Source organism: Hypanus sabinus, chromosome 2 (genome assembly GCF_030144855.1).
Source record: "Hypanus sabinus isolate sHypSab1 chromosome 2, sHypSab1.hap1, whole genome shotgun sequence".
Taxonomy (NCBI): Eukaryota; Metazoa; Chordata; class Chondrichthyes; order Myliobatiformes; family Dasyatidae; genus Hypanus; species Hypanus sabinus.
Window position 1 is genome coordinate 193,459,368 of NC_082707.1, and position 25,084 is coordinate 193,484,451.

Below are 25,084 nucleotides of genomic sequence, written 5' to 3' on the forward strand. Positions count from 1 at the left end.
AGTTAAGAGAGGGTGAGAAAATAATACCCAAGGGACTTAAAGAGGAAAATATTCAAGTACTTAATGCCTGTCCACAGTGAAGGGAGTCCGTCAGAAATCGGGGCACCTATGTTACTGTTGCAGATTGGTGGAAATTTATATTGAGCTCATAGAACCTTTACAAGCTCAGGTAAGAGGGTAGGAGAAGGGTGAAGAGCAGCTGGAATGGACAGAGGAGTTAGATCAGGCCCGGTCGCATTTAAAGCAAAACCAAGCTGAGGTGTTTCGGTTTGAGTTTTCCAGACTTGAGCAAACTGAACCATCTTGTTTGTGACAACCAGGGGACAGTTTTGTACCTCTGTATGTCAAAAACAGAGAGACGTGTTGCAGCCTGTAGCATATTATTCTGCAAAACAGGACCCTGGAGCGGCAGGAATACATCTGCGGTAGATGGGGTAGCTTGGGCTATTGGAACATCAGAATCTATTACTCTGATGGGTCAAATAGCCTTGTACACACCTCACAGCACAGTCACTCTCCTGGTGACGGGAAAACTACTGGCAGTGTCTGACAGCAGGCAAACAAAATGGGAGTCTGTATTGTTACTAGCTGTCAAACACCTACAGATAATGAGGGAGAGCTTGGTTAACCCAGCCAGTTTGCTGGGGGCAGGTCGGATCTCCGCAGAAATGCATGAAGCCCACAGAAGAACTTGAGATGTCAGTTGGAGGAGAAACACCCTTAGAGGGGAATGATGTATTGACCTTGTTTGCTGATGACAGTACTCCATGAGATGGACAAAGAAGTGAGCCCAATGGCAGAATGAAAACTCCCAGCCAGCGGTCAGCATAAGCGGCAGAACTAAAAGTGCTTACACAGGCCTTAAAGTTGGTAAGATGCAGAAGGGAAACATTCTCACAGACAGTAGGTTCACTTTTATTTATTTTTATTTAGAGAGACCCCGTGGACCATCCAGCAACCCACCAGTATAACACTAGCCAAATCACAGGCCTAATTACATTGACGATTTAACATACTAACAGATACGTTTTCGGAATGTGGGAGGAAACCCACGAGATCTTGGGGATAATGTGCCATCTCTTGTGCCACACAATAGAGAGTATGGGAATAGAATGAAGTGGAGGATAAATGCATGGCTGAGGAATTGGAGCAGGGGTCAGGGATTCAGATATCTGGATCAGTGGGACCTCTTTTGGGACAAGCGTGACCTGTACAAAAAGGACAGATTGCACTTGAATCCGAAGGGGACCAATATCCTGGCAGAGAGGTTTGCTAAGGCTGTTGGGGAGAGTTTAAACTAGAATTGCTTGGGGTGGGAACTGAACTGAAGAGATGGTAGAAGGGGCGGTTGGCTCACAAATAGAGAAAGCTTGGAGACAGTGTGAGAGAGAAGATAGGCAGGTGATAGAGATGGGATACACTCAGACCGATGTGTCCACGTGAGATGTGTCTATTTTAACGCAAGAAATATCATGAACTAAGAGGATGAGCTTAGAGTGTGGATCAGTACTTGGAGTTATGATGTGGTCATTACAGAGACTTGGATGGCTCAGAAACATGAATGGTTACTTAGAGTGCCAGGCTTTAGATGTTTCAGGAAGGACAGGGAGGGAGGCAAAAGAGGTGGGGCATGGCACTGCTGATCAGAGATAGTGTCATGGCTGCAGACAAGGAGGAAGTTTTGGAGGGATTGTCTACTGAGTCTCTGTGGGTGGAAGTTAGAAACAAGAAGGGATTAATAACTCTACTGGGTGTTTTTTATAGACCACCTAATAGTAACAGGGACATCAAGGAGCAGATAGGGAGACAGATTCTGCAAAGGTGTAATAATAAAGGGTTGTTGTGGAGGGAGACTTTAATTTCCCAAATATTGAATAGCATCTCCCTAGAGCAAGGGGTTTAGATGGGGTGGAGTTTATTAGGTGCGTTCAGGAAGGTTTCCTGACACAATATGTAGATAAGCCTACAAGAGGAGATGCTGTACTTGATCTGGTATTGGGAAATGAACTTGATCAAGTGTCAGGTCTCTCAGTGGGAGAGCACTTTAGAGATAGTGATCACAATTCTATCTCCTTAGGAACTGATGAGTTTTTTTTCAGGTGCCTTGCCGTTTGGCATGGGCGATCATGTCTCTCCATCCATCACGGTCCCAGACCCTCCGAATTGTAGTTGTTGCCTCCCCTGTTTCTAAGCGAGATGTTAATCCATCTATCATTCTCATTCTCTCCCTGCCTCTGCTTCTGTTTCCTTCCAGCTTTCCAGTTGTAACTCAATGTTCTAATGTCTCTCTTCGCGTGATGTGTCCAAAGAGTTTTGATTGCTGTTTTCTGATTTTTTTTAAGTAATGTACATTTTGTTTTCATTCTCTGCAGAACTTCTTCATTGGTTATCCTGTCCATATATGATATGCATAACATTCTTCTGAGGAACCACATCTCTGCTGCATTGATTCTTTTTTCCATTGTGTTTGTGATGGTCCATGACTCGCAGCCATACATCAATATAGGAAGAATGTAGCAGCTGAGAGTCCTAAGGCAGATGTCAATTGCTATTTTCTTGTTCGTTAGGATGTTTTTCATTTCTGTAAATGCTATTCTTGCCATTGCTAATCTTGCTTTTATGTCTGTTTCGTATTTGCCATCAGATGTTACCCATGATCCAAGGTACTTGAAGTTGTGAACTTGTTTCAGGATTTCATTTCCCAATACGATCCTACAGTTTGGGATATCAGGTTTCTTTGATATTACCATTACTTCAGTTTTCTTTCTGTTTAAAGTTAGGCCAACTCTATCGCTCTCTGTGTTGATCAAAGAGATCACAAATTGGAAGAAAAGCAGGGCAACAACAGGATGTATAAAAGCAAAAGATGCCTCTACAATTATGGAAAAAGGAAAAATAATGCAAAGATGGTCAGAGTACAACAAAGACCCATACAACAACAAAGATCGAGAGGACAACTTTGATATTGTCAACAACAATGAGGTCCCAGCAATACTGAAAGAAGTGGAACATGTTATGAAGAAAATGTGAAGGGGAAATTATCAGGACCAGATAACATTCTGGTTGAACTGTACGAAGTGCTAGAATATTTTGGTGTACAGAAATTAACAGTCGAGTTAGGAAAGCATTTAATTGGAGTAAGGGGAAATATAAAGCGATCAGGCAAGAACGTGAAAGCATAAATTGGGTACAGATGTTCTCAGGGAAATGTATGGCAGAAATGTGGCAAATTTTCAGGAGATATTTGCATTGCATTCTGCATAGGTACGTCCCAATGATACAACGGAAGGATGGTAGGTTACAGGAACTGTGGTATACGAAGGCTGTTGAAAATCTAGTCAAGAAGAAAAGAAAAGCTTACGAAAGGTTCAAAAAAACTAGGTAATGATAAAGATCTAGAAGATTATAAGGCTAGCAGGAAGGAGCTTAAGAATAAAATTAGGTGAGCGAGAAGGGGCCATGAGAAGGCCTTGGCCAGCAGGATTAAAGAAAATAGGATGTAATGCTGGGCTGAGAAGTGGCAGATGGAGTTCAACCCAGATAAGTGTGAAGTGGTTCATTTTGGTAGGTCAAATTTGATGGCAGAATATAGTATTAATGGTAAGACTCTTGGCAGTGTGGAGGATCAGAGGGGTCTTGGGGTCTGAGTCCATAGGACGCTCAAAGCAGCTGCGCAGGTTGACTCTGCGGTTAAGAAGGCTTATGGTGCATTGGCCTTCATCAATCGTGGAATTGAATTTAGCAGCTGAGAGGTAATTTGCAGCTATATAGGAGCCTGGTCAGACCCCACTTGAAGTACTGTGCTCAGTTCTGGTCACCTCACTACAGGAAGGATGTGAAAGCCGTAGAAAGGGTGCAGAGGAGATTTACAAGGATGTTGCCTGGATTGGGGAGCATGCCTTATGAGAATAAGTTGAGTGAACTCAGCCTTTTCTCCTTGGAGCGACGGAGGATGAAGGGTGACCAGACAGAGGTGTATAAGACGATGAGAGGCATTGATCATGTGGAAAGTCAGAGGCTTTTTCCCAGGGCTGAAATGGTTGCCACAAGAGGACACAGGTTTAAGGTGCTGGGGAAGTAGGTACAGAGATGTCATGGGTAAGTTTTTTATGCAGAGAACTTAGAAAAATAGAAGGCCATGGTAACCCTAGGTAATTTATAAAGCAAGTACAGATTTGGCACTGCATTGTGGGCTGAAGAGCCTGTATTGTGCTGTAAGATTTCTATGTTTCCTTATAAACAGCGCCAGTAATGGAACTCCAGACTTTGGAATGCTCCAAACTGTAATAGTGTCATGCTGCTACGTTTCAGCAGTGCTGGATTAATGCATTGATTGTATATGTTGAAGCAATATGTAATCGCATAGGCAAGGAGAGGGTATGTACATAACATCAAGAAATGGTGAAGGAGTTTATTAAAGCTGCAAAACTGACTCAGGAAGCAGCAGGCATAAAGATTAAGATGCACAGAAAGGTAGATTAGACCATATGACATAGGAACAGAATTAGGCCATTCAGCCCATTGAGTCTGTTCCACCATTCCATCATGACTGTTCCCAGATCCCACTCATACCTATACACCTGCCTGCTAGCCATATCCTTTGATAACCTGACGGATCAGGAAATGATCAATTTTCGTCTTGATATACCCATGGACTTGGCTTCTACTGCAGTCTGTGGCAAAGCATTCCACAGATTCACTACTCTCTGGCTAAAAAAAAATCCATTTTACCTCTGCTTTAAAAGGTTGCCCCTCAATTTCGAGGTTGCGCAGTTGGCCAAACAAGAATACTGTTAGGGAGAAAGGGTGCGGAGAAGCTTTACAAGGATGTTGCCTGGATTGGGGAGCATGAAAACAGGTTGAGTGAATTCGGCCTTTTCTCCTATGAGTGACAGAGGATGAGAGGGGACCTGATAGAGGTGTATAAGATGAAAAGAGGCATTGATTATTGATGAGAGGATAGTCAGAGGTTTTATCCCAGGGTTGAAATGGTTGCCACAAGAGGACACAGGTTTAAGGTGCTTGGGATTAGGCATTGAGGAGACGTCAGGGGTAAGCTTTTTACGCAGAGTGGTGAGTACGTGGAATGGGCTGCTGGCAATGGTGGTGGAGGCGGATACGATAGGGTCTTTTAAGAGACTTCTGGATAGGTACATGGAGCTTAGAAAAATAGAGGGCTATGGGTAACCCTAGTAATTTCTAAGGTAGGGACATGTTCGGCACAACTTTGTGGGATGAAGGGCCTGTATTGTGCTGTAGGTTTTCTATGTTTCTATGTATGTTAATCCATTCATCCCAGAATCATCCTCGTGAGCCTCCTCTGAACTCTCTCCAATGACAACACATCCTTTCAGAGATACAGGACCAAAACTGTTGACAATACCCCAAGTGCGGCCTGATAAGTGTCTTGGAAAGCCTCGGCATTATATCCTTGCTTTTATATTCTATTCCCCTTGAAATAAATATCAACATTGCAATTGCCTTGTGGAGGAATTGTAGGTAGTGATGGTCAGGGAGGGGAATGAAAAAGACTTAAAGGTAATACAAGAAGGGTTGTCATCAGTGGAAAAACAGATTTGGGAACAGGCTGGAGCAGTGTAAAAAAAAGATAGAATGGGGTGAGGAAGTGAACATTTGGTTTCCCCAAATGCATCAGACATACATTGTTAAACCCCTATTATGGTTTAGCTCACAGAGGACATATTAAAGGTGAAATTTAAAGGTGAAATTTTGAGGGTACAGAATCTTTATGTTCCTGATAGGTTGAAAGGAAAGGTTAAAAGTTTGAGAGAGCCATGGTTTTCAAGGGATATTGGAAACTTGGTTCAGAAAAAGTGAGATATCTACAATAAATATAGGCAACATGGAGTAAATGAGGTGCTCAAAGAATATAAAGAATGTAAAAAGAACCTTAAAAAAGAAATTAGAAAAGCTAAAAGAAGATACGAGGTTGCTTTGGCAAGTAAGGTGAAAATAAATCCAAAGAGTTTCTACAGTTATATTAATAGCAAAAGGATAGTGAGAGATAAAATTGGTTCCTTAGAGAATCAGAGTGGACAGCTATATGTGGAGCCAAAAGAGATGGGGGGGATTTTGAACAATTACTTTTCTTCGATATTCATTAAGGAGAAGAATATTATTGAATTGTGTAAGGTAAGGGAAACAAGTAGGGTAGTTATGGAAACTATGGTGATTAAAGGAGAGGATGTCCTGGCACTTTTAAGGAATATAAAAGTGGATAAGTCTCTGGATCCTGACAGGATCTTCACAAGAACATTGAGGGAAGTTAGTGTAGAAATAGCAGGGGCTCTGACAGAAATATTTCAAATGTCATTAGAAATGGGGATGGTGCTGGAGGATTGGTGTATTGCTCATGTTGTTCCATTGTTTAAAAAGAGTTCTAAGATTAAACCTAGCAATTATAGACCTGTAAGTTTGACATCAGTGATGGGTAACTTAATTGAAAATATTCTTAGAGGTGGTATATACAATTATCTGGATAGACAGGGGCTGATTAAGAACAGTAAGCATGGATTTGTGCATAGAAGGTCATGTTTGACAAATCTTAATGAATTTTTTGAAGAGGTTACTAGGAAAGTTTATGAGGGTAAATCAGTGGATGTTGTCTATATGGACTTCAGTAAGGCCTTTGACAAGGTTCACATGGAAGGTTAGTTAGGAAGGTCCGATCATTAGGTATTAATATTGAAGTAGTAAAATGGATTCAACAGTGGCTGGATGGGAGATGCCAGAGAGTAGTGGTGGATAACTGTATGTCAGATTGGAGGCCAGTGACTAGCGGGGTGCCTCAGGGATCTGTACTGGGTCCAATGTTGTTTGTCATATACATTAATGATCTGGATGATGGGGTGGTAAATTGGATTAGTAAGAATGCAGATGATACTAAGGTAGGTGACGTTGTGGATAATGAAGTAGGTTTTCAAAGCTTGCGGAGAGATTTAGGCCAGTTAGAAGAGTGGGCTGAGCGATGGCAGATGGAGTTTAATGCTGATAAGTGTGAGGTGCTACATTTTGGTAGGATTAATCAAAATAGGACATACACGGTAAATGGTAGGGTATTGAAGAATGCAGGAGAACAGAGTGATCTAGGAATACTGGTGCATAGTTCTATGAAGGTGGAATCTCATGTGGATAGGGTGGTGAAGAAAGCTTTTGATATGCTGGCCTTTATAAATCAGAACATAGAGTATAGGAGTTGGGATGTAATGTTAAAATTGTACAAGGCATTGGTAAAGCGAAATTTGGAGTATTGTGTACAGTGCTGGTCACCAAATTATAGGAAAGATGTCAACAAAATAGATACAAGATTCAGTTTATTGTCATTTAGAAACGACAAATGCAATGCAGTTAAAAAATGAGACAACATTTCTCCAGAATGATATCACAAAAGCACATGACAAAACAGACTACACCAGAATATCCACATAACGTTTGGCAATCCCCAATCCAGAGTCCGGAGAGGCTGCTGCGTATTAATATCATGCTACCATCTTAGTACGTTCCCCAGAAAGGAGCTCCAAACTCACCAGACAAAACAAGACTACCCAGGCACACCAAGTCAGGACACCAACTCCACCACCCAACAAACCAAAAACTAAAACTACAAGACCTACACAAAACCATATAGTTACATATAGTAATAGTTAACATATAGTTACAACAGTGCAGACAATAGCATAATTGATAAAAAAAAACAGACCATGGGCACAGTAAAAATAGTCCAAAGATGTTAAAAGACTATCAGTTCGAAAGAAACCATCAGTTTCCACAAGTCCTCAGGGTCCCGATAGACTCGCCATCTCACGCAGGCGGCAGAAAGGAATACCCCCGCAATGGACTTCCATGGCTCAGCCCCCGCAGATGCAGCACACAGTGAAAGTGCTCTGACCGCAGTGGACACCGAGTCCGTCGAACCTCCGATCCTCCGACCATCCCCTCTGGCACAGCCTCTCTGAGCACCGTCCTCTGCCGAGTGCACTACGGCACCTCCGCCAACAGCCACTGGCAACACGACCCCGAGGACTGGGGGCCTGTTCTTCTCAGCAGAGACCCGGACCTCACAGCAGCAGCAGGAATGAAGAAGGCCTTCCTGGAGATTTCCAGATGTTTCTCTGTGCTCCCACATCCATTTTTCATCAGATTAGGATTGTGCACAGCACCCCGCTTGACAAATAACAGATATCAACTCCGGAATGTCCGCTGCAAACTGTGTCGCGCCACCATCTTGAAATCTTCAAATCTTCAGAGAGTACAGAGATGATTTACTAGAATGTTACCTGGGTTTCAGCACCTAGGTTACAGAGAAAGGTTGAACAAGTTAGGTCTTTATTCTTTGGAGCATGGAAGATTGAGGGGGGACTTGAAAGAGGTTTTTAAAATTATAAGGGGGATAGATCGAGTTGGCGTGGATAGGCTTTTTCCATTGAGAGTAGGGGAGATTCAAACAAGAGAACATGAGTTGAGAATTAGGTGGCAAAACTTTAGGGGTAACACGAGCGGGACTGCTTTACTCAGAGAGTGGTAGAGGCAGGTTCAATATTGTCATTTAAAGTAAAATTGGATAGGTATATGGACAGAAAAGGAATGGAGGGTTATGGGCTGAGTGCAGGTTGGTGGGATTAAGTGAGAGTAAGCGTTTGGCATGGACTAGAAGGACCAAGATGACCTGTGTCTGTGCTGTAATTGTTATATGGTTATATGTTTATATGTAATTGTTATGTGGTTATATGTTTATAACTTAGCAGCAGCAGTTCAATGAAATACATAATCTAGCAGAGAGAGAAACAAATAATAAACAAAATAAAACATAATTAGAAACAAGTAAATCAATTACATATATTGAATAGATTATTAAAAATGTGCAATAACAGAAATGCTGTGTATTAGAAAAAGTGGTGCTGATGAAACTATGAGTGAACCCTGCTCATGGGCAAGAATTTAGTCCTTTTGAGTTAATGACAGGATGAGCTTGGCAAATAATGGAGTATGTGATTACAGAGGACTGAAGAGCTGCAGTGGTAAGGACAGTATTATCCATTTGTCTGGGAGAGAGCCATTCGTGTGTATAATCTAAAAAGGGAAGTCTTTGGTAGAGGGTGAAGACTAGAAGTACAAAGATGCCCAAGTGAAGGGGAATCTGCCAGAAACAGGAGGTAAGATCATGATTAAGGCTGTACCAGATTTAGGCCAAATAATCTAATTCTGCTCCTATGTCTTATGGTCTTATTCAAGAGGGAAATGGATCAGCCACAATGAAAAGGCAGAGTAGATTCATGGGGCAAAATAGCCTTACTCTGCTCCTATGTCTTTTAGTTTAAACTGGGACAACAACCTGGACTAACTTGACCATCTATGGTAATCTTGACTGGAGAATCATGTCTCCTGGTGGAGTCTAAGGAAAGGTCCAAGAGGAAACAGTGGTACCACCTGAAAAGATAGCTTGGGCAGAAATGACGTAGCCATGCAGACAGGAACAACAAACATGGAACCTGACTGACTACCCACAGGAGAATTTGGATAAATGGACGTGTCACCCTTTTGAGCTCTCTCTCAATAGCAAACAAAATGCAGACTAAGCTGAGAGAATAATAAAGAAAAGTGTATCAATGGTGTGCGGTTTTACATGGGGAATGTGATGGTATGTGATGCTCTGAAAAGGACACTTTGAAAACCGTATGGTGCTCATGGGCATACCGTGGGAAGCAGACATTTCAAGAGAAGAACTCCATGTTAACGTTCATCAGGCTGAAACATGGAACCAATAAATTTTTCACATTTAAGAGTGGCAATGGAACTTGTCCAGTAACGCGACAGGGCTGCTCTGTTTGGGAATCGATCTCTGTGGGACCCCCTGTTACCACCTGTGCACAACAGCATAGTGAGGTCCAGGGGACACTGGGGGATATTGGAAATGGGATATGGGTGAAAGGGATACTCTTTTACCAGGCTACAGACACGTGCAGGTAGCTTCCAACCTGAATACAAGAGATTGCGCGAATGCTGGAAATCCAGGGCAACACACTCAGAATGCTGGAGGAACTCAGCAGGTCAGGCTGCGTCTAAGGAAATGAATAAACGGTCAATGTTTCAGGCCAAGACCCTTCAAAATCGACTTTTTTATTCACTTCCATTGATGCTACCTGACCTGCTGAGTTCCACCAGCACTTTGAGTGTGTAGTTTTGAACCTGACTACTTTATGACTTTAGAGTTGCAAGGAGCAGGATTTTCAGCAGTTGTGTCCACAATCAATAGTTTAAAAATAGCAAATATAGATGCACAAATCAGTTCCCTTCAGCAGAAGTTGAAGGGGATCAAAACACAAAATTGTGGTAACCTAAGACAGGCTAGTAGAATAGCAGAGCAGGGGGCAGAAGTGGAGTTGGAAACAATCCAGTTAGTGTGGTCATTAAAGGATATAACTAATGAGGCTATTGATAGAGTGAACAATGGCACCTGACACTGTGATAAAAATGCAGCCTAAATCACATAGAGTATACCACCTGGCTTTTATTTGTCGCTGGGGCAAACATTTTACATTTAAAGGGCAACAGAGTCCTGGACGGGATGGAATATAAGACAAACAGCTGAAAGAATCGGTGGGTGAAAGCGCCCCGGTGGGCCACATTTGAGATCGTACTCTGACTAATCATGGTCTGTGAGACTATAAAAAGTGAAAAGTGCAGAGTGTGCTGTAACAGTACTCCCCATTTCCCAACACAGTGACAATCAGGCATACCCTCATATGAGAGCGCATAATGTTGGAAAATATCATGAAGGGATTTGGATATATCTAAGAGAGTCCCCGCTCTATGTAATTGAGTTACACAAGACCAAGGGGGAGGAGGTGAACTTGATGAAATGTCACTGAATAGGGAATCACTGGGTATGTTCAAAGGAGATTTATGAAGATGCCTGACTGATTGCTACGTATGACAACTGGTCCCTGTCCATATTGCCTGTTGATAACAAAACCTTCCTGAAACATACTTTGGTGAACAACACCTCCTACATCACAACATCGGTAAGAATGTATTACAAGGAGCATTTATAATGCAATCTGGCTAGCTATAATGTGGCAACCAGTGGTATCGCTACCGAATTAATGATTGTGGAGCAGATCCCTCCTAAGGAGGGAAGCTAGAGTTGGAGTTGGAACTTCGCATTTATGGTAGTGACACCGACAAGGGATTGCAGAATTATGTAGCCATAGATCTACTGGCCGTTTCAGCTGAGGGCAGAAAGATAATCCGGGGGTGATGAGAGGAAGAAAGTCGATAACAAATGGGATGCACTGTCGAAAGGGATAATACATCATTATAATAGTCCCAAGGTGGCTCGAGAGCAGGGGTTCCCAACCTTTTTTATGCCATAGACCCATGCCATTAACTGAGGGGTCCTTGGCCCCCAAGTTGGGAACCCCTGCTCTAGGAACAGTATCTGGAATTGGGGTTTCAGGAACTTTCTGTTCCTTGGTGTCAAGATCTCTGAGGACCTAACCTAGTCCCAACATATTAATGCTGCTATAAAGAAGGCAAGATGGTTGCGATATTTCATTAGGAGTTTGAAGAGATTTCGCATGTTAATGAAAACACTCAAAAACCTATATAGATGTAACGTGGAGAGCATTCTGACAGGAAGCATCACTGTCTGGTATGGAGGGGCTACTGCACAGGACCGAAAAAAGCTGCAGGTGTTCGTCAATTCAGTCGGCTCCATCTTGGGTACCAGCCTACAAAGTACCCAGGACATCTTCAGGGAGCGGTGTCTCAGAAAGGCAGTGTCCATTAATAAGGACCTCCAACACCCAAGGCATGCCTTTTTCTCACTGTTGCCATCAGGGAGGAGGTACAGAAGCCTGAAGCCACAAACTCAGTGATTCAGGAACAGCTTCTTCCCCTCTGCCATCCGATTCCTAAATGGTCATTGAACCCTTGAACACTACCTCACTTTTTTAATACATACTATTTCTGCTTCAGCACAGTTTTTAATCTATTCAATATACAAATTCTGTAATTTATTTGTTTGTTTATTTATTTATCTTCTATATTATGTATTGCATTGATTTGCTGCTGCCAAGTTAATAAATATCACGCCACATGCCGGTGATAATAAACCTGACGCTGATTCTGATTCTGAATTCCTAGATTGAACTTTCATTGGTGTTGTACAGCTGATTATTTTAATTAATTAAGTGTGCAGTTGAAGCATTCATGTAAGGGGGATAGTAATTTACAGTACTGTGCCAAAGCACTGATGTGTGTGATAAACCTGGTCCTGATACGGTTCTCTGTTGTGGGAAGGGGGCAGGGAGAGAGGAATCATGGTTGGGAAAAGGAGAAGGCAGAAAGGAAAGAGCGGGAAGCACCAGAGACATTCTGTAACGATCAATAAACCAATTGATTGGGTACAAATGATTGTGCCTGGTGCCGCAGGGACGGGTGTGTTTGCACCTGCATCATCCTCTGCCCCTCTCTGTCACCTGTCCACCAACCCTCCTGTAGTTCTCCACCCTTGTCATTTCAAACATCCTTCGGTCCCCCCAGATTTACAAACTCACTCTCTGCTCCATGTTGACAAATACAGTACTGTGCAGAAGTCTTAGGCACCCCAGCTATCTATATATATATAAGAGGGGTGATTGATAAGTTAGTCTTGAACCTCCAGAAGTGGTCCACAGCATGGGTGATTGATAAGTTTGTGGCCTGGGGTAGACGCTGAGTTTTACAGCTCTCGTTGCATTCACATGCAATTAAACTCTTTGAGTCATTTTGCAGAGAGTTTGAAGTTAATAACTCATCTCCTTCTACCACTTTTGCATAGTCCTGTAGTTGGCCAAACAAGAGTACTATTAGGGACCTAATCCTTTGGCCCTTTTGGCCATTCCAGGCCAAGGGCTTAGAGAAAGAAGGGGAAAGAACTGTGAGGGCTAACAATTAGTAAAGTAAAGACATGGATTGGGCTAATGTGATATCAGGGAACTGCAGACAAAAGTAGAGACATGGAATGCAGCAGTGACGACACCCAGGTTTCAGGAATTTCACTAATTTCATATGTTACAGATTTCACCCATATTGTAATAAAAAATTGGATTCTCTGCTAGACCTGGCAATAATCATTTTATTATGCAATCAGGACCTAGTCAATTATTTAATTACATCGACCCACCATTCTGTTATCAAAGTGTAGTTTTACTGGTTTCATGTTAACTGAGAAACTACAAAAGGTACCAAATTCCTGCTCAGGTAGATCAGCTTTGGCTAATCTCTTGGTGAGCTCCTGTTTTTAATAAATCTCCCACTATTCAAAAACCATGTGATCTTTCAGCTTGCTCCTACACCCATCAATGTACTGTCAATGGCCATTTTATTAGGTACCTCTGCCAAAGGGCTTGTTCCTGTGCTGTTTCTATATTCTTACAGTGAATGCTATTGGAGTCATTGGTGGTATTGCACCTTGTGTTGTTGGTGCCAGACAGGGTGATCTGAGTATTTCAGAAACCGCTGAAACTGAGAATGGAGTAAAAAACAGTAAGCAGCAGTTCTGTTGGTGAAAACACCTTCTTAATGACAGAGATTAGAGGAGAATGGCTACACTGGTTCAAGCTGACAGGACTCAAATGGTCATGCGTTACAACAGTGGTGTACAGAAAAACATCTCTGAATGCACAATATATAAAACCTTGAAGTGGATGGGCTACTGCAGCAGAAGACCTCAAATATACACTCAGTACCACTTTATTAGGTACAGGAAGTACATAATAAAGGTGCCGCTGTGTGTATATTTCAGGTTTAAAATATTAGAAAATAAATGCAAACATCAAAATTAATAATGCAAAGTAATCAATATCTGATCTGCTAAGAGTTTGCAGCATTTTCTGCTTTTTCTCAGATTTCCAACATCCCCTATATGTTTTCTTTTGTGATTGTTCGCAAGCGCCTGAATTTACCTTCTCTAAGTTCTCTCATCTAAACCCCGTACAAGCCAGCGGTGTCACAGTTTCAGTGCTGAGTCTGTCAGCAGAAGATTAGGGAGGTGGATTCCTCAGCATAATGCTAAGTGATTCATGTGCTGTTGTCTATCACTCGTCAAGCCTCAGATGTACAGCAGGCCAGTACAAATGCAGGTTATCCTTATCCTCGTGCAGATGAACACAAACGGCTCCCCTTAGTATCATTAGCTGCGGTCGGTATGACATGGCCCTGAAAAAGCTGTTGCCCATGCAAAAACCGAGTGCTCGTTCTGAAATTGTAATCTCTCAGCCTTTCTTTTTTTTTGAGTGGGGGAAAACTGAGAGTTACATTTTTGAGTTTTATGTAGAATTACCTTTTGTGTTAAGTGTCACCGTGTGGAAGGTTGTTATAATCTTGAACAGCCTCCATTATTGAGGCAATTTAAAGCACGATTCCAATGGTTGAATAAACAGCCCTTGCCAGTGTATGCAGGCTTAGTAGAATTGACTTTGTGCAGACGGGGATTTTCCTAGTCTCTAATAGAGTGACAGATTATAGACTCTGTCATGGACTCAAGCTATCAATCAACAGATAGTTTACTTCACGTAGACCAAATAAATGAACAGAATTCAATAAAAGCCTGTCATTTATCAGAATTTTCAGGCCTCGCTATTGCTCACAAAATATAAACAGGATGAGACATTTTTTTCCTGAGGTATTTCTTAACATCTAACAGAACCTTGAAAAGAGACACTTATTTACATGATGAGCCTCTGCCATGGTTCCTGTCTTCCCTCCGGGCTAAAGACTGATGCAGACATTAGCAGTCAACACTCAAAACTTCCAGTCGCACAGCCGCCCAGAGGACGACAGCTAGTTCCCAAGCTTATTCAGTCTCGGCTGTTTGAGACACAGCTGCCAATCAAGTCCACCACACCGGTATTCGATTTTTTTGTATATGCACGACCAAACTTGATCAATCTGTTTCAATATCCTGTGAAGGTGTAAACAAAATCCATTAACTAATTGTGACACTTTTAATTACATAGACCAGATGCTTTTTGGAGTGTTCTGGTGCTGCAGCCTATAATTAGAAAGGCAAGTTAAATGTTGGCAATAACTATAGAGTATAATCACAGAGTTTTGACTCAACTTCACAGGCCACCTGAAATACAGTGTACAAGCTATCTTTACACAGGTGACAGTGCAGAACAGATTGACTAATTGCATTCCTTCATGCATAATTTATGTTTGATTTAGATTTTCCTGGTGTATATTGTGTCTCTGATTTTATGTATATGCCTTCGATGCTGCGACAAGTGTGCTTTTTTACTGCACCTGTGAATTGGGATTGAAAATGGTTTGATGTCGTCACATGTGCCCAGATACAGTGTACAGCTTGTCTGACACATGACTCATGCAGATCAATTTATTGGAACATTGCATGAGATTGTACAAGGTGGTGGGGTGGAGATACATCTCTACCAAAGGAGGTGAGAGGCACTCCTCTCTCCACTGGCCTGCACCTGCTTAGCCCCTGAATCAGGATCACGTGAAGCCATGGGAGCAGGTGGTGGATCGTTGTACGAGCAGCCGGTGCAGATCACAAGTCCTGGTTATGCAATCACAGACACCAGGCAGACGATCTCTGAAGGGTATTGTTAATGGCTGAGGTCACCTGACTTGTTAAGACACTGCCCAGCAGGAGGCACTGGCAAGCCACCTCTGAAGACATATTTGCCAAGAACAGTCATGGTCAAAGAGCACGATTGCCCATGTCATTTGCGACGTTACATAATGATGACGATGATGAGAAGGTCAGCCCATGGAGGCAGCAAGATGATGACGAGTACAAGGTAAAGCAATAACAGAATGCAGAATGAAGTGTAACGGTTCCTGAGAACATGCAGCACAGGTAGACAATAAGGTGCAAGATCATAATAAGATAGATTGAGAGGTCAAGTCTCCAAAAACATTAACAATAAAATTGTCTTGATTGGTTCCTGGGCTGAGAAGCATGTTGTGTAAAGAGAGGGTGTGCCGATATTCATCAGCGTTTAGACGAATGAGAAGTGATCCAATTAAAAGGGAGGTTGGCTGGGTGGGTGTTTACCCCCACGGGGTTATCTAAAAATAGGAAGCACAGTTTCAGAGTAAGACATTTCCCAAGTTCCCTCTGAATTTCAGATGGTAATGAGGAGGCATACAGGCGTGAGGCAGATCAGCTGGTTGAGTGGTGTCACAACAACAACCTTACTCTCAGCATTAGTAAGACCAAGGAGCTGATTTTGGACTTCAGGAAGGGGGAATCAAGGGAACACACTCCAGTCAGGAGTGATCAGGAGGGATCAGAAGTGGAAAGAGTGAGTAACTTCAGGTTCTTTGATGTCAACATCTCTGAAGATCTATCCTGGGGCCAAAATACAGATACAATTACAAAGGGGGCACAACAGCAGCTATATTTCATGAAGAGTTTGAGGTGACTTGGTATGTCTGGTATGGAGAGGCCACTACACAGGATCTTATATTTTTATTATTATATATCACAAAGCAACAAATTACATAACTTATGCCAATATATTAAACCTGATTCTGATTCTGAGGTAAGCTGAAGGTGAGGAGGTATTTCTTCTCTTGCATTAGAAACATAGAAAACCTAAAGCACAATACAGGCCCTTCGGCCCACAAAGCTGTGACGAGCATGTCCCGACCTTAGAAATTTCTAGGCTTACGTAGAAATTCTTTAACATTCTTGTTGTGGGAGAGCTATGGAGGAATTATTTAGTGCACTCATCACAGAAGCTGAACAGGGGGTCAAGGGATACTTGAGGCTAAAGTTGAATCTGCCCTGATTTTATTGAAATGCAAACAGGCTCAAGGAGCTGGTTGGCCTCCTCTTAATCCTGTTAGTCACGTTCTTAGCGTTTATAAGCGTGCTTGGAAGTCCTGAGGAGCTGGATGTTAAAATGAATAATTTCAGCTATTTAGAGATCAAAAGCATAGAGCATATTATTAGGGATCATTAATAAACTTAATTATTTACATCTATTTATCATCTAGTATTAAAAATACCTGGACATTTTACATCGTACATTTGCTTGCATGTCTTTCTGTGTAGTGATTAGCGTAATATTATCACAACCTCAGCAACTAGTGTTCAATCCCACCACTGTAAAAAGTTTGTACGTTCTCCAGGTGACTGCTTGCATTTCCCCCCGTGCTCCAGGTTTCCTCCCTCACTCCAGTGACTTACGGGTTAGTAGGCTAATTGGTCATATCAGTGTGTAATTGGGTGGAGCAGACTTATTGGTCTGGAATAGCCTGTTACTGTGCTGTTTCTCTAAATCTGTATTTAAATCCATAATTCTAATACGTTGCAGTTGCACACAATGTTAGTGAAGCCACATCCAGGTTTGTGTGTAACTCTATTGGTTGCCCTGATATAGGGATAATGTCCCTAAGCTGGAAAGAGTGCAGAGAAGACTTATGACAATGTGCCAGGACTAAAGGACTAGAGTTAAGGGGAGTGGTTGGGGAGAGGAGAGCTTTGCTTCTTGGAACATGAGAGACTGAGAGGTGGCCTTATAGAGGTGAATAAAATCATGAGGGACATAGGTATGGTGACTGTAAACAGTCTTTTCCCCATGGAAGGGGAATCATGAACTAGAGAGTAAAGGTTTAAAGTGAGAGGGGTAAGATTTAAAAGGGACCTAAGGGATAACTTCTCCACACAGAGGGTGGTGCATATCAAATTCAAGTTCAAGTTTGATTGTCACACAACCATACATGAATACCCATGAATACAGCCAAAAGAAACAGTGTTCCTCCACTGTACACAGTACCAACAATCATACACAGCACAAAACACATATAACATATACGAGGGGTGATTGATATGTTCATGGCATAACGTAGAAGGAGTCAATTTTAGAAAACCTAGCACATTTATTTTTCAACATAGTCCCCTTCCACATATACAAGCTTAGTCCAGCGGTTGTGGAGCATATGGATCTTGCAGCACCCCCCATCACCTGTCTCGGCAATAAATGAGGGAAATGGACTTGCAGCATTTCATATTTTCAATGTCCAACAGGGTCAGGATGATCGCTCACTGTTAGACTGTACACTACCTCGGCACACTGACTCTGATGTCTTCCTGTAGCAGGCAGTAACACCATCCGCACTAAGTCCAGCTCCTCCTACTCCTCCACTAATGAGCTGATGGAGTAGACATGTACTACCTGAAGTTCTTTAAGTCCAGCATTATCCTGCCATTATTAAAAAAAGATAAACACATTCCGCTGGCCCCCAAAAGGCTCTGTGTCTGAACATGTCACCATCTTACCAGAATCAGAATCAGAATCAGGTTTATTATCACCAGCATGTGTCATGAAATTTGTTAACTTAGCAGCAGCAGTTCAATGCAATACATGATAATATATAAAGGAGGTAAAATAGATAAATAAGTTAATCAATTAAAGTAAGTATGTATGTGTGTGTATGTGTGTGTGTCTATGTATAATAGATTAAAAATATTTAGGAATCGGATGGCAGAGGGGAGCAAGCTGTTTCTCAGTCGCTGGTTGTGTGCCCTCAGGCTTCTGTACCTCCTTAACAACAATAACAATGAGAAGAGGGCATGTCCTAGGTGATGGGGGTCCTTAATAATGAATGCTGCCTTTCTGGGGCACCACTCCTTGAAGATATCATGGGTACTACAGAGGCTAGTACCTAAGATGGATGACTAATTTTACAACTTTCTGTAGCTTCTTCTGATCCTGTGCAGTAGCCCCTCCCCCTCCACACCAGACAGTGATGCAGCCTGTCAAAGTGCTCTCCACGGGCCATCTGTAGAAGATGTTATGGAAGATATTCCATCCATGGAATGAGTAGTCAGAAGTTGTGATTGAGGCAGGTACCATAACAACTTTTAAAAGACACTTGTACAGGTACTTGGACAGGAACCATTTAGAGGGACATTGGGCAAATCAGGCAAATGGGCAGTTTGGTCAGCATGAGCAAGTCAAAGAACTATGATTCTATGACTCCGTCTCTTGAGCAAAACAGGATATCTACACTCACTTGCCCCATCTTTGAGATGTTTCCCACAACCAATGATGTCACTTTAAGGATTCTTTATCTCATTATCTCATGCTCTCATTATTTACTGATATTTATTTATATTTGCATTTGCACCGTTTGGTGTCTTCTGCACTCTGGTTGATCTTTCATTGATCCTGTTATAGTTACTATCTGCTGAGCAAGCCGGCAGGAAGATGAATCTCAGTATTGTATATGGTGATATATACAGTATGTACTCTGATAATAACAATTACTTTCAACTTTGAATTTTTTGACTTCATGATGATTTTTAATCAGTCAAATATGCTTCTATTTTGTTATGGCCTTTCAAATCCACAAAGCTATGACTCGGAAGGTATCAGAGTTTCTGTTCTTTAGCAGTACTTCGGGAGTTTACCACCAGTGATCTGCCCCTCATTTGGCATGGAAAGGAGGGAAGGGATATGTTTCGTTCAACTATCCTAAACTAGCATTGCTGTAGAAACAGAGCCGATTCAATTGTAAATGTACAATAAAGTTTGCTGTCTAAACCTGCACTGTTATTTTCATGATACTGTTTCCAGAGCTAGTAAAATTCCTTTTGAATCTAATTTGGACCAATACAAAATTAGTTGTTTGAAACTTTGTCAATCTGTTGCTAAGGTAAATCAGTTACACTGCCTTTGACAAAGAACTTTTCTGATTTAAAATCATTCTCCTCGACTTTCAGTCACCTGCAGGATAAAGACTGGGCAAAAATGGGGTTGGGGAAGACAAGGTCGCAGAGTCCACAAAATTCTAAGCTTACAGAGCTTGTTTATTCATGACTTCCCTATTCTCTCCATCACAGAGATCTACTGGAGGCCATTTGGCCAGTCATGTCCATGCCAGTAAAAATGCATTTAGTTTAATCCCCTTGTCTGGCTCCTGGTCCAGAGTTTTGCAGGTTACAGCTAACTGATGTTCTCATCCTGGTGCTTTTTAAATATGATGGGGATTTCTCTTTCAGACTGTGGTTTCCAAAGCACTAATATTTGATGAGTGAAAGAATTTTTCCTAATTCTTCTCCAAGTGAGCCAAGCCCACTTGAAACAGAATGTTCTATGAATCCTTACTCTTCACCCTCTCTAGAGTTCTCATAATTTTTACATCTTTGCAGTCACCCTCTCCTCTATGTCCTTCTAACTCTTCTTCCCTTGTGCATCACAGCCATCTTGCAGCGATACAAGAGACTGCAGATTTTGGAATGTGGAGTAACAAACATCCAACTGTAGGAAGTCAGCAGGTTGAGCCGCATCTGCAGGGGGAAGGGACTAGTCAACGTTTCAGGATGACGGTTCTTTTTGATGCCTCTCAAAGTCCAACCCTACATCAATGTCATAAATGGGAAAGGCCAGCCAACAGGGCTCTGGTGAAACTGTATAGGCCAATTCCCTGTACAGTGGACACAATGGAGTACAGAAGCATTGATGAACTCCAACCATACTGTCACCTTCAGAGGATCTTGGAGAAGGGAGGCCATTGATGGCCTGGGCTCCAGTTAGGAGTTAATGGCCCAAGTAAGTAAATTTCTTTTGACAGGGTTTTGAACCACAATTTTACCAAATCCATTCCCCTGACAGATGCTGCTTCTCCAGCAGACTGTTTGTTTTATCCTTCCTGAAGTCGCTACATCCTGCCCGTAGACTGACAACCAAGACAGTGGGCTCCATCTGTGGCCTAAGTACAATCATGATGTCACGAAATGTAACTGCCTGCAGCAATATCACCAACGCAGTGGTAATGGGAATTAAGACCATAAAACCATAAGATATAGGAGCAGAAGCAGGTCATTCGGCCCATCGAGTCTGCTCCACCATTCAATCATGGGCTGATCCAATTCTTCTAGTGATCCCCACTCCCCTGCTTTCATCCCATACCTTTTGATGCTCTGGCTAATAAGAACCTATCTATTTCTGCCTTAAATACATCCAATAACTTGGTCTCCACAGCTGCTTGTGGCAACAAATTCCACAGATTTACCACCTTCTGACTAAAGTAATTTCTCCGCATCTCAGTTCTAAAAGGACATCCTTCAATCCTGAAATCATGCCCTCTTGTCCTAGACTCCCCTACCATGGGAAATAACTTTGCCATATTTAATCTGTTCAGGCCTTTTAACATTTGGAATGTTTCTATGAGATTCCCCCCTCATTCTCCTGAACTCCAGGGAATACAGTCCAGGAGCGGCCAAACGTTCCTCATACGGTAACCATTTCTTTTTTGGAATCATTCTTGTGAATCTTTTCTGAACCTTCTCCAGTGTCAGTATAAACCAAGTACCAAGATCTACGATAGGCAGCATTGTCAGTTAAGAACTCTGTGCCAGACAGAGGCCAATGACGTGGATCACATACACCACTCTATGGACAAAATTTGAATGCCTACGAACATTTTGCTGGTGAATTTGACAAAGTAAAGGTTCAATGATTAGCTTTATTTGTCAGATGTATATTCAAACATGGAGTGAAATGTGTCATTTGTGGCAGCTCAAATCAGCGAGGATTAGGCTGGGCAGTTTGTTGGTGCTGCCATGCTTCCTGTGCCAGTGTAGCATGCCCACAACTCATTAACCTAACCATGCATCTTTGGAATATGGGCGGAAATTGAAACATCCAGAGGAAACACACATGGTTATGGGGAAAATGTACGAACTCCTAACAGACAGTGGTGGGAAGTGAACCCCAACAAATTTACAGCTGGCTGTGTAAAGTCTGGCGTTAACCACTATGCTACTGTGCTACCCCACTGTAACAGACCTTGTGCTCTTCAACTACACGAGCATTTACACTCCACTGAATGGCCCACACAGCTCACGAAGCAATGGGCCACGCTAATGAAGGGAACAAAAAAATCATCCCGCCAGCTCCAGTTGGGCATCAAATTGCTTCTCAGAGTCTACTCACAGAAGCTGACTCCAGTACACACAGCAGTCGTACTTGAAAGTGACTGATGGCCTTTGTAAAATCAGCTCTCTTGCTCAGAATTATTTCATCAATTTCTGTCAAAGCAATAGAATACAGAGAGACGTGAATGCTCCAGAGCTAGTCAATACCAAAATAATATGACGTTTATCATCTCATTTTACATTGCCATGTAATTTTATAGTCCTATGATTATAATCACAACAAATATTCAAGTCTACGAAGTTTAGCCTACCTATTTTTAAATTTCGCAGAAACCTAAATGGTGCATTTTAAAATATCATTACACATTTACACTCAGTGGCCACTTTATTAGCTACACCTGCTCGTTAATGCAAATCAGCCAATCATGTGGCCGCAACTCAATGCAAAAAAGCCTGTAGACGTGGTCAAGCGGCTCAGTTGTTGTTCAGAGCAAACATCAGAATGGGGAAGGAATGTGATCCAAGTGACTTTCACCGTGGAATGATGGTTGGTGCCAGATGGAGAGGTCTGAGTATCTCGGAAATAGTTGATCTCCTTGGATTTTCACACAAAAGTCTCTAAAGTTTCCAGAGAATGGTGCGAGAAACAAAAAATAAATCCAGTAAACTGTAGCACATTGGGTGAAAATGGCTTGTTAATGAGAGAGGGTCAGAGGAGAATGGCCAGACTTGTTAAAGTTGATGGGAAGGTGACAGTTACTCAAATAACCATGCATTGCAACAGTGGTGTGCAGAATAGCTTTTCTGAATGCACAACACGTTGAACCTTGAAGTGAATTGGCTACAGCAGCTGAAAACAACAAACATACAGTTAGCGGCCACTTTATTGGGCACAGGAGGTTCCTAATAATGTTGGTACTGAGCATAAACTGGAAATAGCAGACACTGTATTGGAACCTGTGACTTCATTTTGAAGGTAGTTCAGCCTGATACTTATACTTCATTTATTTTAGTCATTTTGTGGTGCTTTGGTGTAGAAATTTCAGCACTGCTCACATACAGCACACTGCAAAAATGTGGTTCAGCAAAAGATATCTTCAGATCAATTATCAATCCCCAAAGGTGAGCGAATAATGTTTGGATAATTGGACTAATATAAGCTCTGGCAGCCTCAGCCAAGTCTGTAATACCTGACATGAGCCAGTAATCACATTTACAAGAAAATCTGAATTCAGTCAGAATATTAAGTAAAGCTGCAGTTCCACATCATGGCACCCACAAAAAGAGAATAATTGATAGCTGGGAGTGTATTACAGGTTGCAACATAATTGAGCAACTCATGTGTTTTATGTAAAATGAATACTTGAAAATGAATTACAGGCAGGAATCTAGCGAAGAACACAAACGGTTTACAAATATATAAAGGATATTTGTATGTGACTAAAAGACTGTAGTCTAATGCAAGAGATCAGGTGGCTTAGGAAAGAACAGGGAATATCTGTAAGTAAGAAACAGGTTGGGAATTATTTATGGTTTTATGGATAGCCAGGATTCATTCATAGGCTGGAATATAATTGAAGTCTCATATGCTTTGTGCATACAGTTGTGAACACCAGATACTAAATCACAGACAGGTTAGAATCTAACTGAAAGTTTATATAACACATACAAAATGCTGCAGAAAGACGAGATAGTCAACGTTTCAGGGCAAGACCTTTCTTCAAGACTGAGGAAGTGTCTAGAATATTTACTCTTTTCCGTAGATGCTGCCTGACCTACTGAGTTCCTCCAGCATTTTGTGTGTGTTGCTTTGGATTTCCACATTTGCAGATTTTCTCTTATCTGCACACTTTCTTGTGTTTGAGATTTTATATAGTTTATATATTCTTACATAGACACATGGACGATAGAAAAGTGGATGGCTATGTAGGAACTATTATATTTTGTAACTCCAGAAACCAATTCAAAAGAAAAATACATGAGCCAGGATATTTAGCTATTTAGTTCCTCTTTCCTTTTTTTCAGTGAGGCACTCAAACACAACCTGGTGGCATAATGACATACGCCATTCACGTTCTCTTACATATAACCAACAATGAACTATGTGAACAAAGAATGATTGATCAAATAACATATCTGCAATATTACAGAAATATTAAATACACTACATAAGGGAAGGTTTAAATTGACCTTAAGAGTAGGTGATAAAGTCGGCACAAAACAATGGGCTGAAGGGCCTGTATTGCGGGCAATGGAAATGTTTAAAGATAACACCAAACATATCAGACTGAAAATTTTCAACACTGCATCTAAATTCCAGGAAGATATTGCAATCAATAGATACACCTGGAGGAAATCTGTTCAAGTATGAGCTGCTCTACGTGAGAACGACCTCCGTTGTGTCACAGAGATCAAGCGACAGCTGCGAAAGGAGAGACTAAACAACCAAAAGACCCGACCACCAACAACAGCCACCACTTACTCTTGCCCACACTACACCAGAATATATGACCATAAGACCACAGGACATAGGAGCAGAATTACACCATTTGGCCCCCCGAGTCTGCTCCACCATTCAATCATGGCTGATCCTTTTCTTTCATTCTCAATCCCACTGTCCACCCTTCTCCGTGTAACCTTTGATGCCATGCCAATCACGAACCTATCAATCTCCAACTAAAATACACCCAATGACCTGGCCTTCACAGCTGCATGTGGTAACAAATTCCACAAATGCACCAATCTATGGCGAAATAAATTTCTCCACATATCTATTACAAATGGACTCCCCTCTATCCTGAGGCTGTGCCCTCTTGCCCTGGACTCACACACCATGGACAAAATCTTTTCCACATCTACTCTGTCTTGGCTATTCAACATCCAAAAAGTTTCAATACAATCACCCACCCCTCATTCTTCTGAATTCCAGTGAGTACAGGTCCAGAACCATCAAACATTCCTCATATGACAACTCTTTCATTCCGGGAACCATCCTTCTGAACCTCCTCTGAACCCTCCCCAATGCCAGCACATCTTTTCTTAGATAAAAACCTCAGAACTGTTCACAGTACTCAAGGTGAGGCCTCACCAGTGCCTTATAAAGCCTCAGCATCACATCCTTGCTCTTGTATTCCAGACCTTTTGAAATGAATGCTAATGTTGCAT